We start from the raw sequence: 21,038 nt of genomic DNA, 5'->3' as shown, positions 1-21,038 counted from the left end.
AAACACTGTCTGTGAATCACTGCATCTGCAAATGCAAGTTAAAACTCTAAAATGTAAAGAAGACACTATATGTAATCTGGATCCAGAAATGCTGCCACCTTCTCTGGGCCTGAGCTCATTTAAAATGGACGGAGGGGAAGTAGAAAAGTGTCCTAAGATCCCACGAATCAACATTTGAGATTCTTTTTGGAAATCATGGACGCTGTGTCGTCCGGGCTAAAGACCACTCAGCTTGTTATCAGTGCACCGTTCAAAAGCCAGTATTCATGATGGTAAAGGGGTCTCTGTGTGGATGATTTATTCACTTTTTACAATGCATATAAGAACGTAAGCTGATTAAATGTCCAATGAGTTCTTAAAATATATCACAGTCTTGTGTTCTGGAAAACAAAACACTGGCAACGAATAAAGAGACCATGTGCACAATCAAGAAAGCGTTAATAAGGACAATTTTTATTTGATATTAGTTGAATAAAGATGTTTTTGACTACACAGATTAAAGAAATGACACTACAACTGCACTTTAAATAAAAATAAAATACATAGGACAAAAACATTTAGCTGGTGCAACAACACTTTTAAATCATCATTTTACATGTATGTAAAAGCAGAAATAATTCTTAATTCTAATTCATTAGAAGAAATTCTCCATGAAGCATCAGTGAGAAAGTGGCGCCATCAGTCTTCACGTGGCGTGAGCTGCTATGTGCAGCATCTGTGTAGAGGGAGATTGTTTAGAGAGACAGATTAGCTGTTTTTATCATGTCATTGTTTTACAGTGCCTGTATGGAAGATGTTGAAATGTGACTGTGAAAAAAATAACATACCCAGCATTCCTGCCACATTCGGTGCTGAAAGCATATGTTCCCCCTATTCTCTGGCACTGATACCTTGTTTTACAAACTCCACGTCCACCTCTGCAGCACAATCCATGAACCAGGCTTTTCTCACCTGAGATCAGGAAAGAGAGAAGAATTTTACTATTAGACATTTCCATAGTATCCCAGTGTGGCAGCCACACGTTTGAATCATTTTTTCACGTGTTTTTCAGAAACATAAATGCTAAAGAAAGCAGGTTTAGAGACTTTTCAGTGCAGTAAATACTAACATGCTAAAAAATGACTTACAGTGAAGGGATAGCACCAGAAGAAGCACAACAACAAGCACTGCTGTCGGTTTCATCTTTCCACAGGGTTGATTTTCGTCCAGCAGGATTCTCAGTGTGGCTGAGTTTGGTCAAGAGCGGCCGGCTTTTATTTGCATCGGAGAGTTCGGATCCCTCCCGCTTCTCAAGAACGTGTCCTTTAGCATTCGTCAACAACAGCCCCTTATTTCCTCTATCATCGCAATAAGAAGTCCAAAGTTCAGAACTGACAACAGAATCTGCCATGTGAAGGATTTGAAAGGACCTTGATAAAAACACTTTGCTGCTGTAATTTAAATTTGGAAGCAGTGGGATTCACACGTGACTAAGACATGAAAAGGAAAAAAGCCACAGCCATGACATTTTCCAGACTCTTGCTCAAATGGGGTTAAAGAAATATGCAAAACAATTAATAACTGACGTTAATTTAGGGAACAAATGTGTTGGGGTCAGTATACAGACATTAAAGCACATTGTTCTGTCATTTTATATACTGGAGGTAATAACAGTATCAGCCAGAGCTGGTCAGACTGGGCCAATAATAATGTTAAAAATACCTCTTGTTGCTTAATTTCATCATGTTGGTGTTAAATATTAAGAAAATAATCTACTTTAACGAATATTGAATAAAAAAAAAAAGCAGCCCAAAGCCTTTTGTAATATCTGCAGTGCTAGAGTTCGGCTGCAGTTAAATCAGCCACCAAAACACAGTTAAAGTAGCCACATTTGAAATGTGAGGCTATATACACTCACCAGCCACTTTATTAGGTTCAGTTGCTTGTTAACACAAATAGCTAATCAGCCAATCACACGGCCGCAACTCAATGCATTTAGGCATGTAGAGGTGGTCAAGACAACTAGCTGAAGTGCAGGCCGAGCATCAGAACGGGGAAGAAAGGTGATTTAAGGGACTTTGAACGTGGCGTGGTTGTTGGTGCCAGACGGGCTGGTCTGAGTATTTCAGAAACTGCTGATGTGCTGGGATTTTCACACACAACCATCTCTAGGGTTTATAGAGAACGGTCCGAAAAAGAGGAAATATCCAGTGAGCGGTCAGTTTTGTGGACGAAAATGCCTTGTTGATGTGAGAGGTCAGAGGAGAATGGGCAGACTGGTTCCAGATGATAGAAAGGCAACAGGAACTCAAATAACCAACCAAAATCTCTGAGGAACGTTTCCAACACCTTTTTGAAAGTATGACACGAAGAATTAAAACAGTTCAGAAGGCAAAAGGGGGTCCAACCTCTTACTAGCAAGGTGTACCTAATAAAGTGGCTGGTGAGAGTGTGTGTATGTATATATTATGCTTTATTTCTATGACTGTGAATTGTCTTTAATGCACTATACTGGACTGACCTTAGACTGGGATTGGGAATAATCAGCAAAACTAGAAGACCGAGATAAACCTACAATTGACTTATGCTCCTTTCTTTTTATGGTGTCATGTCCCCAACAGTTTATGTAAAAGTGGTTTTATACATCAATAAAATAAAAGCTTCCTTGTTATTGTTATCGTAAGCAGCCACACGTGCTGACCCTGTTACGCTATTATACCCTCTGCATGCTGAACTGTTGGAGTAAATAGCCAGGTTTATGATCATTGTGTGGGAAAGGCATTCTCACTTATAAAGGACTAAGCTTTTCCTGGAGGCTCCTTTTACATCCAAGCATGGTTGCACCACCGGTTGTCCAACTTTTTTTGGAATGTGTTGTAGGCGTGAGATTCCGAATGAGCGTTCCAAAAAAGTTCCAAGTTCCAAAAAAATCACTAAAATTGGTTAAATTCACATGAAATACATTCTCTTTGTGTCGCGAATACAAGCGGCAGAAATGAGCTTTCTTCATCAGGTGGCGGGCTACACGCTATGTGATAGAGTGAGGTGCTCGGCCATCCAGGAGGAGCTCAAGAGTAGAGCTGCTACTCCTCCGCATTGAGGGGAGCCAGCCGAGGTGGTTCAGGCATCTGATCCGGATGACCCCTGGACACCTCCCGGTGGGAGTGTTCCAGGCACGGCCTACCGGGACAAGACCACGGGGTCGTTCTAGGACCTGCTTGAGGGATTATATCTCCAAGTTGGCCTGGGAGCGGCTTGGGGTCCCCGGGAATGAGCTGGAGGAAGTTGCGGGCGACAGGGTCATCTGGGATTCTCTGCTCTCCCAACTGCTACCGCGACCCTATCTGGACTAGCGGTCAACGATGATGATGATGATGATGATGATCTCTTTGTACTGGTTTTGTTTGATTAGGTGAGAGTGGATTTCCAGTAGATTTCCTGTGGATTTCCCTTTTACCTACTGTACCTACTACCCAACTGATTTGGAATTGGGTTTGTACATCCACTCTATTGCTGCATTTAGTAAGTTGCCAGTCTTTTAGATAGTCAGTTGTAAATGACAGTCCACACATTTTTAACCCATACTTGTGTCCCTTTAGCATGAATTGTGAATTGGCAGGACTTAAATGTGCATTCATTTAGTATTTATAGCTAAGTTGGTCTACTGTATGTATGACCATCATGCCTTCTTCTTGCTACTGACGTTGCTGAAGACCAAAACTTTGACCCTGTATTCCATTGTAGGTTCTCAAGTGTAATGGGGAAAAAGGAGAGCCAGCCTCTCCACCTAGAGAGAGCGAGGCCAGCAATGCTTATTTGGACTTCTAGCCGTGGATGACTTTGGCATCACTGGGGATCTAAGTTCCAATCTCCCACTTATGGGGCCACCACTTTGACAGTTGCACTTAATATTGAAGCAAAAAATATCTGGTTCAACTTTTTTATGCAAGCTGTTCTAAATGTGTCATCTGTTAGAATAGGTGGATCTAACTGCCTTGCTGTCTGGTTTTGTCTACATACTGACTTAGTTATGTTTGTGTTCTTGTATTTTTGTAAAATATCAGGTCATAATACAAACTTTACTAATTTATTTCCCTTAATAATAGTCAGGGTCCCCTGCAGGTCCTTAAAAGTCATGTATTGGCTAAAAAAGCTTGACCTATTTCTGACCCAACATCCTGAAGGGCACATTTGACCATCAAGACATCATCTGTTCAACCTGCTGCCCTCTGGTAAACGCTTTAGGTCTATCCCATCCCGGACAAACAGACTTAAAAACAGTTTTTACCCCAGAGCCGTACGGGAACTGAACACTTCCAAACACACACACTGACAAGGACTTTCTGTAGAACACTGTGCTCAGTAGAAGTGACCTGAGCACCACTACAGCTCTTTACTGGCACTGCCTTCATTAGGACACTGGACGCTGTTCCAGCGTTCCACTTCACCTCTGTCCTGTTTATTATTCACTGCACTATTTGTTCTCGAGTTTGTCATCTATAATCTATATTCTTTCTGTGCAATAATTCTTAAGATGTGCAATATTATAAAACTATAAGCTGTCCAGGAATGTGCAATAACTAACTGCTACCTCACTTGTCTATTGTCTATTGTCTGTTTAGAATATATAGTTTTATAGTCCTTTTTCTTTATATTTAAGATTTTTACACTATTTTTCTTGAATCTGCACTTGATATATTTTAGCCATATGTTTGTTTTGTGTGTAGAAAGTGCCGTTGGATTGCTGCTCAATTTCATTTTACACTGTGCAATGACAATAAAGGCATCTTATCTTATCTTTAGTTTCCTTTTTGCATTCTGTTTACTCCGCTGTTGTCGAAGGGCTATAATCGGACATTAATCATAACTCTCACAAGTGAGGGACACTTTCAAATAGTATCAAAGTGATTTAAATGTCTGGAACAACAGCTGGAACATTTTTAAAGAGGCTACTCAAGCTGTGTGAACCGTGCTGTAGTGTTTTCTGCCAGCTACCTTTCATCTAAACGTGGCCATGTAAAGTGACATAAAAAAGTTTTGTACCGCTTGACCCTGAGCAACATAACTTTAAAAGCTATGTACTAAATGCATTCCTGCATTGTTTATCCTCGAGGCAGCTGAGTGTGCCATGTTAGCCTCATGGAAAGGGGAAAGAAAGTTCAGTCTGAAATCTAAGCATATTCATAATCCTACAAGATGGTTAGCTCATGTAAGAAGTCCAAACTAAAGCTGTCGGTTCAGAGTATATAGTTAAAAATAAAAATCATTTTAATGAATTTAAAAAATAAAATGATTCAAGTGCATATTAAACAAACCGGTAGCTGAATCCTCAGATCAGTCCATGAAATTCAATGATAAGCCAATATTAAATGCATAAAAAGTAGAGTAAACCACAAAGAATAACAGTCTAGAATCGTGTTATGCATGTAATAAAACAACCTGTTTTTACTTTAGAATTAATTGGAAAGACAGTGTAATAACTGAGTCATGTTGTGTATTAAACTAATCCAGAACAGTCCACCAATCAATGCATCCAGCCAACAGCAGCCCAGTGGTCTATAATGGCCACTGAAGGATGAGAGGACAGCAGAATTGATACTGAATTGAGAATGTAAGGATCATTGTGTTTTTGAATATTTGAATATTATTATTATTTTTAGTAGTAGTAGTGTTAAGTGCTCTCAAGTTGTTTCTGACTTCTGTTTACTGTAGAAATAGTGTTTCTGCCAAAAGGTTTGAATAAAATAGAAAGTTTTTGACTGTGTGTTGTTATGCAGTGGAAATTGCATTGTGTCTGTTACGCTGAGGCCTTAAAAACATATTAAAAAGCATTGAATCTGATTTTGAAAATTGTGCAGCAACCTTGAGTAGTTCCTTTGTGATATCACCCATGGACCTTCACTTTCAGTGTTAGAGGTTTTTGTATCTTGTGCAAGATTTTTTAAAACTTTTTTAGTTTTTACTTGTTGTGGACCATTCATAGAATATAGAATTTACATTATTTCTCAAATGAAGTAATATATGTTATATTTTTGCTTTCCACACAACAACGTGCGCTGTAATATGTTTCATGGCCACATCTGTCCTTTAAACTTGCGTAGGTCAGTGATTGGAATTTTTTTTTTGATTAAATTGATTTTTTTATTATTATTATTATTATTATTAAATTTTTTTGATATCATTTTGGAAGGTGATTATTATATTTAATATATTATTAAACAGACAAACATCAGTAAAACACAATTTATTAACTGCCACAGAGTGATTAATACAGTTAACACATTATATAGTCCACATGGTCTTATTTCTTTAAGTAAACTCATTTAATTCAACATTTACAAAGGATTGCATTGAACACCTCAGAAAATCAGAATTACAGTAAATCTTTAACAAAGTTTAAGTATAAAAAAACCACAATAATTATAATAAATATTTCCTGATTTAGTGAATATGATCTTCTTCTGATGCTTTGTGACGTCCTATAAGAGTTTGATCTTGGAGGATCGAGCCACGGAACCTCTGATGATACTTGCCATGGGCTATATACAACACCTGAAGACAAAGAATATAGTTCAGTGATATGACGACCGCACGCTTATAAATTTGTGGAATGAATGATGAAGAGTGACAGAAGTTAAGTTACCTTAAAAATCCACATTCTGTTCTAATGGCAGGATGTCCCCCAAACCTCCGGCATTCGTTGTGTGATTTACAGAGTCCGTTTCCATTATAACAGCATTTTCCCTCAACCACACTGTCCTCACCTAGAACCACAAAGTAATAGAGAGAGTCCATGTTTTCATTATTTCAGTTTCAAAACTGGTATAAACATTCTGTATTCATATTTGACCAAAAGTATGTACACTTCACCTGGCATGTCATGTTTAGCTCACAGTTATATCACAATAAAAAAGAGGAAGACTCACAGTGTAACGACAGCACCAGCAGCAGCACGACAACAGCCACAGACAAGGACTTCATGTTTGCTTGTTTCTCTTGAGCCAGTTGTCTTCAGTGTAGCCCTGGACAAAAACTGCTGGATTTTATTTCTAGTGAGAAGTTTAAATCCCACCCATCTCTCAACAAGACTGACCAATACTGCTTTACTAATAGTCATAAAGCATAAACACCAGTCCTTTATTTCCTTTATTATGAGTCCAAAGTTGAAATTGGATCATTACATCTGCATGTGAGGGAGCCCATAAAGATTCCCACATGAAGGACACTTAAAAGGAAAGTATGTAGTCCAGTTTTCTACATTTGTGCCCTCTGTAGCCATAATCAAATACCACTGGGACAGGTATGCCAAACATACACTGGGACACAATGGAAGCTTCTTGGAACCAAACAGCTTCTACAGCAAAGCTGTCGACACAAACACACAAAGTGTCGATGCAAGTATCTGCTGCACGACTCACTACAGATTCCAAACGGCCTCTGCAATCAACATCAGCACAAGAGCCGTGCATCAGGAGCTTAATGAAATGGGTTCCATGGCCAAGCTGATGCACACAAGCCTAAGATCTGTAGGTGCAATGCCAAGCATTGACTGCAGTGGTGTAAAGCACTCCGCCACTGGACTCGAGAGCAGTGGAAACAGGTTCTCTGAAGCAATCAATCATGCTTCACTGTCGGGCCAACTGAAAGAGTGAATGTGGTTTAGTGAATGCCAGGAGAACGCTACCTACCACACTGCATAGTGCCAACAGTCGAGTTTGGTTGAGGAGGGATAATGAGTCAGGCATGTTTTTCTGGGTTTTGGACTCGGCACCCTTCCAATTATATGCATCCAACTTTGTGTTTACATTTTGTGGAAGGTGCTTTCCTGTTTCCTGACACATGACTGTGTCCCTGTGCACAAAAGATGGTCCATAAAGACCTGAAGTTTGAGAAGCTCGGTGTGGAGGAATTCCAGTGGCCTGCACATGGATTTGAACAATGATCTCAAGCCAGACCTTCTCATTTAACATCAGTGCCTGACCTCACAAATGCTTCTTTGACTGAATGGGCACAGATTTGCACAGACACCCTTCAAGCCCTTTGCATAGCCTTCCCAGAAGAGTGGATGCAGTTGGGGGAGTTGGCCGATAGTAATGCCCTTGCATTTGGAACGTCCTCCGTTGTAACCACATTCTGGTTGTTTATCTTCTAGTTTAATCTTCATTTCTAAAGCCATTGCTTATTTATTTTAATGTTTTGTCCATTTTAGACATGCTATTGTCCCTTATATTTCTGCTTGTATAAGATTTACATTGCACTTCCAATATATGGGCTGCCTGTAGCTGCCTGCACTATTTTAAAAACCATGCTGCTTCCCTACAAAGCCAAAAATGGACCAGCTCCTTCATACCTGGTGGCAGTTGTCAATCGCATCACCATCTTGAATAGCCATCTCTTTGAAAAGCTTTTAAAAGTCTTGCACAAATTTGTATTTATGCACACAAGTGTGTATTTACTTGTATTTTATTAGAATAATAATACTAACAAAAATACTAATACTAAAGAAAATGTAGTGTTCATATCTATTGAAATGTCTTACGACTGTATTCTGACTCAAGCTGTGTGACTCTTGATATCATAAAGCCGTTATTACACAATCTTGCCAAATTAGTCAGTAAGGATACATATGCCCAAAAATATCTGAAATAGTCTGGCCATTATTGGCCTGGACCCCACTTTAATTATGGCCCCCCATTTTAAAAGCTTCACTTGCACCAGGGCAGTTAAAGCTTGCTGTTTTCATGATGCGATGATTCTAGTCACAGTAGTGAGCTTAGTTACACTAATATAGAACTACTGGTGTGTGGTGTGCATGCATACTTTTATTCAGACGATGAACAGACCTGTGATTGTAAAATGATTGAGAAAGCTGGAGAGTATCAGAAATGAAGTTCTAAGGAATGAAATATTGAAAAATGTCTTGTATTTGAAAAGGGGCGACCCAATGTCAAGGTACTTTAGTTGGCACAAATGGATTATTATAGTGTACAAGTCATGGCCTCTCTCTTGCACATTTACATTGCACATGGGTGTCTGTATGATTATCTTCAAAAAAATACTCTTTATTTCCTGCAGTGGGCATGTGGTGTATCCACATGTTTAGACTTTGGTAATAAGACTTTATTGAGCCCTATTGTTATCAGAGTTTACATAGAGTTTATGACCCTCTCAAGTAGAACTCTCGCTGTTTGTTTGCAGCTCAGTGGCATCATGCCTGCCAGTCTGCTTCGTGCTGTTCACGTTTGTCATCCTGGCACGGATAATGCCACGTGCTAGACCCCAAATTGTAATGGGTCATAAATATTAGATGTTTATAGCAGTGCATCAAGCGATTGGCACACAGTTTGTTTTGTCTTGAGACAAAGCAGTCTGAAAAAGTGAGACCAATGCTGACAACTTGAGCAAATGCTGACTTGAACTAAAACAGGCCTTTTTAATTGATCTATTGATGAATTTGACTTGCTGATGATGATTAATCGGCAATTAGTGACGGTTAGTTATTAGTTAGAAGAAAGATGCTGAGATTTTCGTTGGGAGTGACAAGGATGGACAGGATTAGAAATGAGCGGATCAGAGGGAGCAGTTTGGAGATAAAGCCAGAGAGGCCAGGTTGAGATGGTTTGGACATGTGTTGAGGAGGAATAGTGGATATATTGGGCAAAGAATGTTGGAGATGGAGCTGCTGGGTAGAAGGAGAAGAGGTAGACCTCAGAGAAGGTTTATGGATGTAGTGAAGGTGGACATGGAGATGGTTGGTGTGAAAGTAGAGGAGGCAGTGGATAGGGCAAGATGGAGGCAGATGATCCGCTGAGGCGACCCCTAAAGGGAGCCAAAAGAAGAAGAATTATTAGTTAGAAGAATTTCCCAAAACTTGCATCTCTGGTATCATAGAGTGATTTACTAAGTCTTGATGTAATTTTGAAGATAGCAATTGTGATTAATATCACTAAGGGGCAGATACTGATCTGACGAGCTTTTGGCACCATGGTGGCTGTCATAGTTTTTGAGTATTTAGCCTAAAATATTTATGAAGTATAACATTAGCACAGCTAATGTACAGCCAAATGTGTACTGCTTTGATCTCTCAGACAGCCCTACATTGTAAACCTGCATGCTTCTGTGAATGATATCACTGCCAGACTCAGGAATACCTTTGTTGATAAATACCGATCGTTACTGCATCCACAATTGCAAGTACAGTACACAGCAGAAGTCATATATTGACAAAGTCCAGAAACGCTGCCAATTTCTCACATAAAATTATTTGTTAATGGAAATAACAGAAGTCATTTTCTGGGCCAAAGAAGAAAAGGTCTGTTCAGATTGTTACCAGTGTAAAGTTCAAATGCCATGGTTTGACGTGTTATGGGGTGGGGGGGTGATATTAATGCTCATAGCATGGGTAACTCACATCTGTAAAAGCATTATTTTGCTGAAAGACACATTTTGGAGCACATGCTGCCTTTTAATCGTCATCTTCTTCAGAGATGTCCATGCTTATTTCAGCATGGCTATGCCAAGCAACCTGTATGTGTTACAATAGGATGGTAACATAATAAGAAGGTCTGAGGGCTAGATTGGGCAGCCTGCCAAAATATAACAGTGAATGTCCTGTACGGTTCAGCAAATGTTCAGTTAAAGATTTTTAAAAATTTCCGCTTTCTGAACTGGATCATTTGGGGTCTTCAATCCCCAAATGATTATTAAACTTAAAACAAATGATTGTGTAACACAGTGGTAAATATGCTCCTGTCTCAGCTGTTTTGGAACGTGTTCCAGGCATCATATTTCTAATGAGCATATATTTTCAAAAAAGCAATAAAACATCGAATATCGTATTTTTATAGTGTCTTCAGTTGAATACAGGTCAAATGGAATTAACTAATCACTCCTTTCTGTTTTATGAGCTAATCTGAAGGCCACATGAAGTTTGGAGGTCTGTAGCGATTGATTGCAGAAAATTGGTGACCTCTGCACACAATGAACCTCAGCATCCACTGACCCCGTTCTGTCATTTTACGTGGCCTATCACTTTGTGGCTGAATGAGTAAAAGTGTAGTTTCACAATTACGAGTCGTGTGCGGGAGCTGAGAATGCAAAGTAGGTGTCTCTTTGTGACTCTAACACAAAGTTTTCTCCATTTCTGCATTTTACACCCCCAAAGCATATTTCCACTCATGCTTTCTCACCGCTGAATGCAGCTGACATCAGGTATAGCAGCGAGTTTAAAAATAATTCACGGTTAGTTACACCTTAACACTTTAAAAGATAGTTCTTTAGTAAAGGCAGTGTTTTTTTACAAAAAAATTGGGACACTGTGAAAAATGTAAAAACAAAATGCAAGGTTGTTTAAATCATTTACACCCTATATTTGATTGAAAGTAGTACAAAGACAAGTTGTCAAATGCTGAAACTGAGAATTTTTTTTGTTTGAAAAATATATGCCAATTTTGAATTTGATGCCAACAACAAGTTCCAAAAAAGTTGGGACAGGGCAAGCAAATGGCTGGTAAAGTTGTGTAATGCTAAAAAAAACACCTGGCGGTTGATCAGCAACAGGTCAGTAACATGACTGAATATAAAAGGAGCATCTCAGATAGGCTTTCAGAAGTAAAGATGAAGAGGGGATCACCACTCTGTGAAAGACTGCATGATCAAATTCTCAACATAAAATAGCGAAGAACTTTTGCTTTTCATCATCTATGGTACATAATAACATTAAAAGAGTCAGAGAATCTGGAGAAATCTCTGTATGCAAGGAACAAGGCCAAAAAGCAGTATTTACTAGCCATGATCTTCAGGCCTCTGGCAGCACTGCATTGAAAACAGATATGATTCTATAGGGAAAATCACTGCATAGGCTCAGAAACAGTTCTGAAAAACACTGTCTGTGAATCACTGCATCTGCAAATGCAAGTTAAAACTCTAAAATGTAAAGAAGACACTATATGTAATCTGGATCCAGAAATGCTGCCACCTTCTCTGGGCCTGAGCTCATTTAAAATGGACGGTGGGGAAGTAGAAAAGTGTCCTCTGGTCCAACGAATCAACATTTGCACAGGTCAGGACTCTGTGCAGGCCAGTCAAGTTCTTGTACAGTGCTTTCTTCACTGGAGTGCAGTGATGTTGGAACAGGAAGGGGCCGTCCCCAAACTGTTTCCACAATGTTGGGAGCATGAAATTGTCAAATCTCTTGGTGCTGAAGCATTAAGATTTCCTTTCACTGGAACTAAGGGGCCGAGCCCAACTCCTGAAAAACAACACCACACCATGATCCCCCCTCCACCAAACTTTACACTTGGCACAACGCAGTGAGACAAGTATCGTTCTCCTGGCAACTGCCAAACCCAGAGTTATCCATCGGATTGGAGAAGCGTGATTTGTCTCTAGAGAACACGTCTACACTGCTCTAGAGTCCAGCGGCGGTGCTTTGCATTGCACTTGGTGATGTAAAGCTTGGATGCAGTTGCTCAGCCATGGAAACCCATTCCATGAAGCTCTCTGCGTTGCTCTTGAGCGAATCTGAAGGCCACATGAAGTTTGGAGGTCTGTAGCGATTGACTGCAGAAAATTGGTGACCTCTGCACACAATGAACCTCAGCATCCACTGACCCCACTCTGTCATTTGACGTGGCCTATCACTTTGTGGCTGAATTGCTGTCGTTCCCAATCGCTTCCACTTGTTATAATACCACTGACAGTTGACTGTCAACAGTATTTTTTTTCTGACCACACTGTGCGAATGAGTGAATACCATTTTGCTCAGTAATGGTGTAGCATTTCATGGATTCCTCCTCTTTGCTTTCATGCTGTTATCTACAGTGTCATCGGAACTCTCATACTGTCATACTGTACCTTCAATATCTTTAGATCTCATAGGTAATTTATAGACAACTGACCTCTTCAATGCTCTGTATAAGTGTCATCACAGTAACTGGTTTATTAACTTAATAGTAGTTTTTCCCTTTGTGGAAGTACAGATGTCAAAGTTAATGTCAGCATTCATTGCCGTCTTGTAGAAACAGGAAGTACAGTAGGCAGATGAGTAAAAGTGTAGTTTCACATTTACGAGTCATGTGCGGGAGCTGAGAATGCAAAGTAGGTGTCTCTTTGTGACTCTAACACAAAGTTTTCTCCATTTCTGCATTTTACACCCCCAAAGCATATTTCCACTAACGCTTTCTCACGGTAATTCTTGATTTGTTACACCTAAACACTTAAAAAGATAGCTCTTTAGTAAAGGCAGTGTTTTTTTACAACCCCATGTACAAAAAAATTTTGACACTGTGAAAAATGTAAAAATAAAATGCAAGGTTGTTTAAATCATTTACACCCTATATTTGATTGAAAGTAGTACAAAGACAAGTTGTCAAATGTTGACACTGAGAATTTTTTTTTGTTTGAAAAATATATGCCAATTTTGAATTTGATGCCAACAACAAGTTCCAAAAAAGTTGGGACAGGGCAAGCAAATGGCTGGTAAAGTTGTGTAATGCTAAAAAAACACCTGGTGGTTGATCAGCAACAGGTCAGTAACATGATTAAATATAAAAGGAACATCTCAGATAGGCTTTCAGAAGTAAAGATGAAGAGGGGATCACCGCTCTGTGAAAGACTGCATGATCAAATTCTCAACATAAAATGCAACAAACTTTTGCTTTTCATCATCTATGGTACATAATAACATTAAAAGAGTCAGAGAATCTGGAGAAATCTCTGTATGCAAGGAACAAGGCCAAAAAGCAGTATTTACTAGCCATGATCTTCAGGCCTCTGGCAGCACTGCATTGAAAACAGGCTCAGAAACTGTTCTGAAAAACACTGTCTCTGAATCACTGCATCTGCAAATGCAAGTTAAAACTCTAAAATGTAAAGAAGACACTATATGTAATCTGGATCCAGAAATGCTGCCACCTTCTCTGGGCCTGAGCTCATTTAAAATGGACTGAGGGGAAGTAGAAAAGTGTCCTCTGGTCCAACGAATCAACATTTGAGATTCTTTTTGGAAATCATGGACACTGTGTCCTCCGGGCTAAAGACCACTCAGCTTGTTATCAGTGCACCGTTCAAAAGCCAGTATTCGTGATGGTAAAGGGGTGCATTAGTGCACATGGCATTGGTGATGTGCACGTCTGTGAAGGCACCATTAATGCTGAACGTTATATACATGTTTTGCCAACATGTGCTGCCGTCCAGATGACGTCTTTTTCATGGAAGGCCTTAGTTATTTCAGCAAGACAATGCCAAACTACGTTCTGCATGTATTGCAACAGCATGGCTCCATTTGAAGAGTCTTCGTTCTAAACTAGCCTGTCTGCAGTGCAGACCTGTCACCACTGATAACATTTGGCACATTATGAAGTGAAACATATGACAAATGAGCTCCTGAACTATTGAGCAGCTAGTGAGCAAAATATGTCTAGTTGGTGGCAACAGAGTATTGATAGTCAGAGGATCCAAGTAAGTGAGTATGTCCTTCTGCCTTATAGCTGCGGCAAGTGGTTCCATGGCAAGTGCAAATAATAGGTACTTGCTATGGGCAGCCTTGTCTCGACCTCTTCCATTGCTAAGATTTGCAGATTTATACCCGTTTGTAATAACAGCAGAAGATGGGGATGTATACAGTATCTGTACCCATTTAATAAAAAAATCCCCTAGATCCAGTTCTGACCAGATAAAGATTTAATAGGGCTATTCAAGCTGATCAAAGGCTTTTTTAGTGTCAAGGGAAGCAGTGACAGCCTCTGGGTTATACACAGATGCATGCTGAGTGATATTTAATTGTCTTCTAACATTGTGTGAGAGTATATCCCTTTGTCCAGCCTAGTCTAATCTTTATCAACAATAGATGGTAAAACTGATTTTAGTCTTAAGGCAAGAGTTTTAGTTAACAAATCAATTTCAAATAAAGGGAATATTGGCTTCCAATAAAGAAGGGGGGCGGGATCCCCCTGGTGATACCAGAATGTCTACAAATCCTTTATAGAACTCAGCACTGAGCCCATCAAGGATGTCAGACCAGATTCTAAAAGCAAAGGTATGCATACTTTTGCCACTCATAGGTATAACATTGGATCATCAGTTTATTGAGGTCCCAACCACCTTCTGATAAGACCATGAAGAGCAGTCAGTGCAGATGCCTTCATGATTCATCTCCATGCAAGATGTACCTGCATCTACCTGTTTGTTTCCTCTGCGTCCTCCAACATCTTTGCTTGTAAGTTCCATTTGTGTGAATACATACCACACATACACTTTGTGGGGTGACCTAGATTTCTGAGACCAATGTATTAATATCTAGCTGAAACATCTATGTGGTTTTGAAACTGTACGCCTGGTTATATAAACTTCACTGTGCACAAGATTTTGTTTGGAAACAGATGTTGTAGTTAATTTGTTTGTGAAGTATGGGTGCTATTCATTTAACCACTTAGATGGTATGCATATAGTTTTAAATAAAAATACGTGACAGCAGACATCTTTAATGTATAGATTTTAAGAGAAGGTAACTCTGCTCTGTGATCTTTGAAGGAAATTATGAAATTAAGGTGAGTCTGTTTAATATCTTAGACAGTCAAAAGCATAAAGTTCCTGAAACTAAACAAACGTGTGTTCTACTGGAAAAATGAGACGCTTCATAATGGTTTGCCCATATAAAGTTCCATATAAAGCAAGAGACATGAGTTATGTTCTCGCTCTTTCTTTAGTATTTAGCAATAAACCATTGGGCTTTTTCTCACTTACTGTCTGTATGTGGTGTGAACTTGCCTAACTTTGATAAAGGCCTTTGCCAATGCATTGTGCTTTTGTGTTGAAGTATAAATCTATGCCTTTTAATGTTCTCTTCTACTGTAACTGTAGTAATACGAAACACAGTAGCATGCAAAGTTAAACTGTCTAAATATATCGTTGTATGATGCAGTTCAATAACTGTAAGTAGGGGTAACTTCCCTTCCTTTAAACCAGCATCATTTAATAAATTGTCCTTTAGCTCTATGGGATATGGGCGCAGAAGACCCACCAGAGTACCTCTGTTAACACCGCAAAACACCAGACACAGTGCCTCACCAGGGCTTATGAGGTTGCTGACTGCACCCTAGAGGACTGGCAACATGTGGTGTGATTAGTCACGATACCAATTGTTTCGGACTGATTGTAAGGTTTACATGAAGCCATGGACCCCAGTTGTCAACAAGGCACTGTGCAAGCTGGTGGTGTTTCCATACTGGTGTGGCTCATGCCATGGGTTGGGTCCACTGGTCCATCTTTGACCATTTCAGTGCTTAGTGACCATTTTCCATCCTTCATGGACTTCATGTACCCCCACAACGATGGGTTATTCCAGCAGGATAATGCATTAAGTTATCAAGAATTGGTTTGAGGAGCATTCTAGAGATTTCAGACAAAAAATGTGGCCTGCACATTTGGCCAAATCAAGCATTCATGGGATGTGGTGGAGAGGTCCATTTGCAGCAGAGATCCTGCACCTATACAAACACCACAGTGCTGTGGGTGATTGTCCAGACAACATGGCTCAACATCCTCCCAGACGTCTTCCGTCCACTTGTGAAATCAGTGCCACATGGCTTTTGGCATTCCGGAGTTTTTAGTACAGATATGCATGTATATACATTCATATCCTATATCATATAAAAAGTTTGGTCAAATTACACGTTTTGTTGCTTTTCAAAGTGAAAATAAATACACACTTCTGCCCATTAGAATGTATTTGTAACACAACCAGTCTGATCAGACGTACGCAGAGATAATCCAAGCAAACAATCCAAAAGGGTAAAGACGAAAGATAGAGTTCAGAAATACTGGAAACAGGTTCGGTAAACAGATAGAACAAAACAAGAAATAACGCTCAGCCGCTTTATTAAAGGATGCAGTACCTCACAAAGAACTAAGCTAAAAGTCTGGGCTTACATACTAACTAAACAGGTAACAATAGGTGCTGCACGTCAGTACTTGGGTGCATGGCCACAGCTAGATATGAGAAGGGTTTTTCACTTTCCTCTATTCATGAGGCTAAAAGTATCACAGGCCTACCCAACCAGATATTCATTATGCCGCATTTCTGGGAGAATGAAATTTGATTTGTTTTCTGTGAGCACTGTGACTGTATTATGACCAGTCAAAATCTCCCAAGCCCCTGTTATCTTCTAAACTGTCCAATCACTGCTTAGCAACCTCTGCCGTCCGCAGTTGTTTCAGTACATTATCAGCACCAGCGTTAAGGTTCCAAGGTCTTATGAGAGGGTCTTAGCTGACCTCAGAAGAGCTGTGCATCTCTGTATGAGATCCAGAGTCCCAGAGTAACTTTGACTTCTTGAGATGTTTAGGTATGCAGCACACATGCTAAATGATAACATATAACATCTCTATGGTAAAAATGTAAGAGTTTCTAAGAGAGAATATCAGAGTTTTACAGGCATAATTTACATATCATGCTTGTAAAATGCAAAGTCAGTTATTCATTTTCATTTTTCATAAGCAGCTATATTCGGTTGCATTTGATCTCATTAAATTTTATGAGCAGCTACCTTTCCCATTAGCCAGAGGTTGGAACAGACAGACCTTTATAACAGATGTTTAATGTGTGTGTTCAATAAACAGTGAGGACAGAGATGCAAAAGAGATTATATTATATTCTAATATAATAAATTATATGATCAAAAATAATAAATAAGTAATAACATTTTTATGTAAATAATTAATCAGCACTACTGTTTGCCGTTCAGAGAGGCTCTTATATGTGCCGTTTTAAATGTCTATCATTTGGTCACTGATTGATGAAGCCCGTTTTGGATGTCTCAGTTAAAGGTCTTCTGGTGCATGCAGTACATTGATCGTCCACCAGGGGGCAGGAGACATGTATCTGATTTATACATCAGGTTTTTCAGGAAACAAATATCCCGGTGATGTAGAGGTCTCAAAAAGTCCTGTATCAGATATGATTCTCTTGCCGTTAAAGGGTTAGTACTTAGTTATGCTAATTGTCCAGGATGAATAATCGTTTAAATTCTTTTTAATTTATAATTAAGCATTTGTAATAATGTAGTTATAAATGTCACAATGAAGACAGCTTAATGCATCGTGAATAAACCAGTCAGAAGTGGTTAATTAGGGCTTTACTGAATGAACGGTGAAGCCTTAATTAAGACTTTATTATCATGAAGCATCCTGATGATTAACATTGCGTCCTGATGGAGAAGCTGTTGTATGTCGTTGTTTATTATTATTAGTATTAAAACAACTGTGCAAATAATGTATAATATTCCAAACACTTAACCCCTTAAAATCCCAGGCTTATTACACAGTGCAGCTTATCATTCAGTAACTGCAAACTACACTATTAAAAATGATGGTTCTGCAAGGGTTCTTCAGTAAAGAAAATGGTTCTAAATAAAACCATGAACATGTAAACAACTCTTTGCGTGATTAAAGGGTTCTTTGCATTGTTAAATAGTTCTTCAGATTGATGGAGAACAGTTCTATTTGGAACATTATTGATTAGGGTTTTATGTAGTACCGAAAAGTGTTCTTCTATTGTCACGATGTCAAACTTGTAACAATAGAAGAACCTTTTTTGGTGCTATGTAGAAGTCTTTTCAAAAAGGTTCTCCATCAGTCCCTTTGCAATGAAAAGAACCTCATAATTAAGCAAAGAGTTCTGTGAGTGTTCATGGTTCTATATGGAACCATTTGATTTACTAAAGAATGCATAAAGAACCATATTTGGGGTCTTTGGTTCAAGTGTGCAGCTCCGCTGTTCATGAGTCGTAAAACTTCGGGCCCGCTGGTGGGCCCTGGTCATTTAAGGGGTTAAACTCCACTATTCATATATTATTATCTCTTTTTTTCTGTATGTATGTTGTTTTCTGCTGGTCAGACTTTAAACTCCACTCCTGGTTTCTTTTGTTTTTTTACAGCGGGCTTATTTGTGAATGTCACTTTTCAATGTTCACTGTAAAGAACTTTGAAATATCTTACTCTGAGTACGTTTGGATCATTTCTGATGGTCTGTTCATCATGACACTTTCATATGTACGCTATATTTCCAAAAGTATTCGCTCATCTGCCTTCACACGCATATGAACTTGAGTAACATCCCATTAATGCATAGGGTTTAATATGATGTGGGCCCACCCAGTGCAGCAATAACAGCTTCAACTCTTCTGGGAAGGCTTTCCACAATGTTAGGAGTGTGTTTATGGGAATTGTTGACCGTTCTTCCAGAAGTGCATTTGTGAGGTGAGACATTGATGTTGGATGAGAAGGTCTGGCTCGCAGTCTCCACTCTAATTCATCCCAACGGTGCTGTATCAGGTTGAGGTTAGGATTCTGTGCAGGCCAGTCAAGTTCTTCCACAACAAACTGGCTCATCCATGTCTTTACGGACCTGCTTTGTGCACTGGTGTGCAGTCATGTTGGAGCAGGAAGGGGCCGGCCTCAAACTGTTCCCACAAAGTTGGGAGCATGAAATTGTCAAATCTCTTGGTGCTGAAGCTTTAAGAGTTCCTTTCACTGGAACTAAGAGGCCGAGCCCAACTCCTGAAAAACAACCCCACACCATAATCCTCCCTCCACCAAACTTTACACTTGGCACAATGCAGTCAGACAAGTACCATCTCCTGGCAACCGCCACACCCAGACTCGTCCATCGGATTTCCAGACGGAGAAGCGCGATTGGTCACTTCACAGATTATGTCTCCACTGCTTTAGAGTCCAGTGGCGGCGCTTTACATCACTGCATTCCACACTTTGCACTGCGCTTGGTGACGTAAGCTGCTCGGCCATGGAAACCCATTCCATGAAGCTCTCTATGCTGTTCTTGAGCTGATCTGAAGGCCACATGAAGTTTGGTGGTCTGTAGCGATTGACTCTGCAGAAAGTTGCCGACCTCTGCGCACTATACCCCTCAGCATCCGCTGACCCCGCTTTGTCATTTTACGTGGCCGACCCCTTCGTGGCTGAGTTGCTGTCGTTCCCAATCGCTTCCACTTTGTTATAATCCCACTGAGAGTTGACTATGGAATATTTAGTAGTGAGGAAATTTCACAACTGGACTTGTTGCACAGATGGTGTCCGATCACGGTACCACGCTGGAATTCACTGAGCTCCTGAGAGCGACCCATTCTTTCACTAATATCTGTAGAAGCAGTCTGCAGGCCGTGGGGCTCAGCTTTATACACCTGTGGCCATGGAAGTGATTTGAACACCTGCATTCGATTATTATAGTATAGTGTAGTGTATGTCAAAAAATTAGTGGTGGAGTTGCACGGGTTTGTTTTAACAGCACAAGTTATATTGTGTCACTAAATCTGAGCTTGTAGGTAATTTATCTTGTACACTGGAGCATCATAACACAAATTACACATATCTGAACAAAAGCTGAATCACCTGTTCCCAGGATCACCATAAAAGGAAGAGGAACTTTATAAACCCAGGCTATATCTTTTTGTTCTATTGAAATTGAAGAACGTTTTACTGTGAAAAAATGATTACCTGGCTATTTTCTGTGTCAAACACCTTCATAGGTATTTGTCTTTATCTAACAAGCTATACAACTAGGCTGCACATTAAATGAAAAAATGGCAATGTAAAGATTTATTTTAAGATCTGAGAAACTATTCAGGGCTCCTAGTAAGCCTTCACGCTCTTTCAAGAGAATGTAAGTTGCTCCTTCACCCTATATACAAGGTAATGCTTAACTTAATCCAAATATAATATATATAATTAAGGTTGTTTATTTTTGTAATTCTGAAATGAACCAAGCCATAATAGCATGGATTTTTTTTTCTCTATTGTCACAAGTGACTCATTTACCAAGTATGAATTAGAACTGGAACAGTTAAAATATGAAGAAGGTTTTGAAAATAATTAAATAATGAATGCATATATATACTAGTTGGTAGTTCAAAGTTTTCCTCAGCTATGAATTTTGTCTGATATCCTACCTAAGCACAAACAGCGTAATGTACAAGCAGTGCATCCTACACTAACACTATTCCGTTTGGCTGAATAGCCGAGTCAGGGATGTTTCAGGCCCATTT

General features: G+C 39.5%; 2 long non-coding RNA genes across 2 annotated transcripts; both read right to left on the bottom strand.

Moving 5' to 3' along the window:
- Nucleotides 1-421: 421 nt before the first annotated feature.
- On the bottom strand, nt 422-1,289 carry LOC119264773. Its single transcript, XR_005131213.1, has 3 exons — nt 1,128-1,289; nt 828-951; nt 422-715 (listed from the first exon to the last, which is right to left on the bottom strand). It is a non-coding gene; the product is annotated as an uncharacterized LOC119264773 (long non-coding RNA).
- Nucleotides 1,290-6,208: 4,919 nt separating this feature from the next.
- Nucleotides 6,209-7,062, bottom strand: LOC119262565. Its single transcript, XR_005129755.1, has 3 exons — nt 6,906-7,062; nt 6,623-6,743; nt 6,209-6,531 (listed from the first exon to the last, which is right to left on the bottom strand). It is a non-coding gene; the product is annotated as an uncharacterized LOC119262565 (long non-coding RNA).
- Between the last annotated feature and the right edge of the window lie 13,976 nt (nt 7,063-21,038).

Source organism: Pygocentrus nattereri, chromosome 2 (assembly GCF_015220715.1).
Source record: "Pygocentrus nattereri isolate fPygNat1 chromosome 2, fPygNat1.pri, whole genome shotgun sequence".
In the NCBI taxonomy this organism is placed as follows: domain Eukaryota; kingdom Metazoa; phylum Chordata; class Actinopteri; order Characiformes; family Serrasalmidae; genus Pygocentrus; species Pygocentrus nattereri.
The sequence above is the reverse complement of the archived record's forward strand: the minus strand, read 5'-3'. Positions and strand labels throughout refer to the sequence as shown.